This window comes from Papaver somniferum, chromosome 5 (genome assembly GCF_003573695.1).
Source record: "Papaver somniferum cultivar HN1 chromosome 5, ASM357369v1, whole genome shotgun sequence".
Classification (NCBI taxonomy): Eukaryota; Viridiplantae; Streptophyta; class Magnoliopsida; order Ranunculales; family Papaveraceae; genus Papaver; species Papaver somniferum.
In genome coordinates, this window is record NC_039362.1 from 192,131,105 (window position 1) to 192,136,340 (window position 5,236).

Genomic DNA, 5,236 nt, shown 5'->3' on the forward strand with positions numbered 1-5,236 from the left:
TCAGTGTCCAGCTACAGCTCTAATATTTTCTAGGCTAGTTCCAGACTGAAAAGTTGTTAAAAACTAGTAGTTTCATGTTAGACATGGCTGGAGTTTAATGTGCTTCCTTGTTCTAGAGTTATATCCTGCTACTTTTTACTGGTAGATCAATGTGTGATAAAATCTTCTTGTTGGGATGTGTGTTCAAAATAATCTTGTATATTGAGGATTCATCAGAATTTTCAGAAAATGGAGGAGAAAGCGAGAATGACTGCTACTTGAATGGAAAGAGGAATGTGATAATGAAATTTTATTAGAAAAGAAAAGCTACGTACAAGGACAAAGACGTACGTACCTTATTTGACTCATTCAAGAACTAATTCCTCCGATTCATACTGTTACAAAAATCAGATGCCATTTTAGTATAGTGAGTTACCTTATATTAGTTAGTTTATTTATTATTCAAAACCTTGAGAAATGGTTGCTCACTTGAAGATCCTAACACATCTACTTTGTGTAGTGCTGTTACTTTGTTTTGTTTAGTTCATAACAAAACTAACATTGACCATTTAAACAAATCCTACCTTATTCCTGGTTTATTGGAAATAGTATGGGTGAAGTTGGATTCGAAGAAACGGCTAGCCTGAAGGAATGTAAATGTCTGATGGAATGCAAATTTTGTAATGTTGTTGTAGCTGCCATTATCAGTGTTATTTATCAAACAAAATCGCCATGTGATGATCAGAAAAACCCTTGTAATGATCCCGGTCATTACAAGTGTTTTAATGGAGTAATCAGTTGAGGTTTATCCTCTTTTACGAAAAAAACAAAATTAAGACATGGTCTTTTGTCCCACACGGGGTAGATGAAAATTAATTCAAAGTATAAAACCTTTATAATTATAGTCAGGTCATACCAAGCTGTTGTAAATATAGTACAAAGCTATTGTAATGTAACAGAACTACGTGGGACTTGATCCCATAGCTATGCTATGGGTACTAGGAAACCGTTCACATGTACGGTTCAGTTCCAATTTTATTTATTTATTTTTTCTTCTTTTTTTTTTTTTTTTTTTTAAAGTTTGTTCCAAATAGCTTCCAATGATTCAGTTCCTCTGAAGCCTCTGAAGCATATTTTAATATTACCTGATAAGGTTATCAAGTCCTGATTATGATGAATTTCAGTCGTTATGACTAGAATTAATTTTAAAGAACTTTTCTGTTCGTGCATGAGATTCTGATATCTAGAGCTACAGCTCTAATATTTCCGGGCTAGTTAGTTCGAGACTAAAAAGGTGTTAAAAAGCTACTTTCACATTAGACATGGAAGGAGACTGAGTTTTTCCTTTTCTGGATTAGATTCTACTACTTCTTCCTGGAGATGACTGCTACATGTACAGGAGCTTTTGTTTTCGTTTTTTCTTTATGTTTTGAAAGCGCCCGTGTGAAGATTCTTTACTTCTTGATGCGGCCCTTGACAAGATTAAAGTTTTGGATGATCTTGATGACGATAGAGATCTTACCGAGGTCGAAGAAGATATGCTTGTGACGGCCAAAGTTGAGTTTGAGACGGCATATAGGCGTAAAGAAATCTTGATTAGACAAAAATCAAGAGTCAAAGGTATTCGTGACGGTGATAGATACCGAGCATTTTCATCGTATGTTAAAGTGTGTTGGAGCTTTCAACAACATCAATAATTTTCGTATCAATGGTAGATGGACCGGGGATAAAGATGAGATCAAAGAAGGCATTGCCAACCACTTTGAAGAAGCTTTCAAGGAAGCCTCAAATGATAGACCGAAAATTATAGATATGTGTTTAAAGCAAATTGACGAAGAAGCTAGAAATTGGTTGGAGAAGCCGTTTAGTGAAGAACAAGTAAAGAATACAATTCATGATTTACGTGTGGATAGAGCCCCGGGTCCGGATGGATTCCCTATGAAATTCTATATTGTTGGTTGGGAGTTCTTAAAAGAAGATTTAATGAAGGTGTTCCAAGATTTTCACGATCACAATATCCTCGATATATCTTTAAAGAACAATTTTATAGCTCTCATTTCCTAAAAAAAAGATCGGTGTCGAGGAGGTCAAGGATTTTCGACCTATTAGACTCATAGGAAGTGTTTACAAGATCATCTCCAAAGTTCTAGCGGAGCGGCTTAAGGTATATCTTCCTATCTTGATTTCTCCCTCTCAATCTACCTTTATAAAGGGTCGTCAAACTTTAGATGGAGTCTTGATAGCAAATGAGTGTGTGGATTCTAAACTTCGTCAAAAAGATCCGGGGTTAGTGTGCAAGTTATACTTTGAAAAAGCGTTTGATAATGTGAATTGGAACTTCTTAAATGAAGTTTTATATAAAATGGGCTTCGGAGGTGTTTGGCGTGCTTGGATAAGAAATTGTTTATCATTCTCAAAATTCTCGATTCTTGTGAATGGTTCGGCTCATGGGTTCTTTAGTAGTAGCAAGGGACTTCGTCAAGGTGATCCTCTTTCACCATTCCTTTTTACAATCGTTGGAGAAGTGTTGAGTCATATGTTGAGTATGGCGCAAGAAGTTGGTAAAATATCGGGGTTTTCGGTGAAAAATGGAGGAATAAAAGTGAATCATATACAATATGCCGAGGATACCATTGTTTTTCTTGATGCGAAGCACAAGAAATTGGATGTTCTCCGATATTTACTACTTTTTTTTTGAGTTAACTGCGGGGTTGAAGATTAATTTCTCTAAAAGTTGTTTATTAGATGTCGCTCTTAATGAAGATATTGATGGGTTTGCGAGTATGCTAGGGTGTAAAAGATCAAATTTTTCAAGTATATACCTTGGTCTACCTTTGGGTGATAAGGTTAGTGGATCACTAAAGAGGGAGAAAATTTTGGAATCTTCTAGGCTTTCTTCGTGGAAAGGGCGGTCGATATCAACAGGAGGTAATTTGACTCTAATAAGAAGTGTTTTGGCTAGTTTGGCCATATATTATCTATCATTATTTCTCGCTCCATGCTCCATAACATACAAACTTGATAGAATAGTAAGAATTTCTATGGGATGAGGACTCAAATAAGAAGAGAATTCATAATATTGGTTGGACCACGGTTGTGAAGTCTAAAAAACGTGGAGGTCTTGGGATCCGAGTGTCTAAACATGTAAATTCGGCTCTTCTCAAAAAATGGTGGTGGAGATTCGGGGCGGAAAAAGATGCTTTTTGGAGAAAAATAATTGTGGAGAAATTTGGTGAAATTTCGACGGGATGGGAAACTCTTAAACCAAAAGGGCCAAAGGGGTGTAGTTTGTGGCATAACATATATAATGAGCTTGAAGACTTCAATAAAAATGTTAGATTCAAGATTGGGGCGGGTAACGAAACTAGATTTTGGGAAGACCTTTGGATCGGACATGTTGTCTTCGCAATAAATTTTCATTAGCTTTTGAAGCTTCAAGAACTAAAGGGTGTGTAGTGGCTCGGTTGTATGAGATATCAAGTGACGGCATCAAATGGAAGTTTATGTCCCGTGAAAGATACTCACAAGCTATAATGAGGGAGGTTGATTCTTTAAAATCTTCATTAGAATTAGTAAATATCCAACAAGGAGTTGTAGATTCTAGATTATGGATGGTTGGGGATAATGGAAAGTTGGAGGCATATACGGTAAAAAATGGAGTTATCTCTCTAAGTGAGCCAGGCGATATATATTTCCCAAACAAGATTATATGGAGTAGGTTATATCCTTATAAAGTCAATTTCTTTCCATGGCTTCTCTCCCACGATAGGTTGATGACGACCGATAATCTTACTAGAAGAGGTATGGAAGCGGATAGGTCTTGTCGGTTTTGTGAAGAAGAAGATGAAACAAGTTCTCATTTGTTTTATGATTGTTGGAGAATTAAAAGAATTTGGAATTACTTTATTGAAGGATGTAGTTTCCATTGGACCGATAAAAAAAAAGATTCTTTACTTCTATGCTTTCAGTAAATCCTGCTATGTGACAGATAAACTTCGCACTGGATCACGTTTTGTGCATGGCATTTTTGCAACTCAAGTATTTACAAATTTTTAATAGGGGGTCACATTTCGCAGCCTCGTTCCTATTCAAAACTTTTCCGTTGACCCCGTGGAAAATTAAGTATGTGAATGAAATGAAATTCCATTAGTGAACTTCTTTTCTGCAACTTATAAACCTCTGCCTTAGATTTTTGAATCGCAGACCCAAATCCATAAAAAAAAACTCACAAAATTCAAATAACAAGGAATGGAGAGAAAACTAATGCCAGATATGTATGTTACGCACAACGGAGTGGGACGAACGTTCTTAGAAGCGTGGTGTTGTTAGTGGTACGAGTAAATGCATCTTTGTGAATAAGCATCACAGAAAGATTTAGTGAAAACTTTTAATAGTATACTTCTGGTGGTGGTGGGGATGGGTAGGCATATTTGGGAGTGTATTTTGGTGATGGGTATTTGGGAGCGACGTAAACTGATGGTGGTGGGTAGGTATATTTAGGAGTATATTTTGGTGACTCGTATTTGGGAGCGACGTAGGTTGGTGGTGATGGGTAGACAATCTTAGGAATATACTTTGGAGATAGGTATTTGGGAGCGATGTAAGCCGGTACTGTTGGGTAAACATATTTAGGAGCATATTTTGGTGAAAGGTATTTGGGAGCGACGTAAACAGGTATAGATGGGTAAACAACAGGAACGACGTAAAAAGGTACAGACGGGGAAACAATTCCGGAAATAACTAGCTTTATGAAATTCTACCAAAATCGGAAACCGAGACTCGTAGGGAAACAATTCTGATTTTATATCTAGATCTTTCTTTTGGAAAATCGGTTTTTCATGGTCTGGATCTTTATTACAGATTGATTCTATGTTTCTGTTTAAAAATATGTTTACTCTATTATTACCAAGATTTGATAACAACATTTAAAATTCACTTAAGAATTTTCTACTAGAGTATGCAGAGATAAATTAAGAAAAAAAATGATATTTGTTAAAAATACAATTAGAATCGTAAACCCCGTAATATTTTAAAAGATCACTTGGTTCATTAAAATAATTGTGAGGTGTATGAAGCAATCCATTGTTATAGTAGAATTATTAACTGAAAACTCATTCCTTGTAGGATTACACATTTTGTGTTGTTTGCCCATCCACCGGTTTACGTACTAAATCTTCACTAAATCTTTCTGTGATGCAGCATTTACTCGTCCCACTAACAACACCACGCTCCTAAGAACGTTCATTCCGCTCCGTTG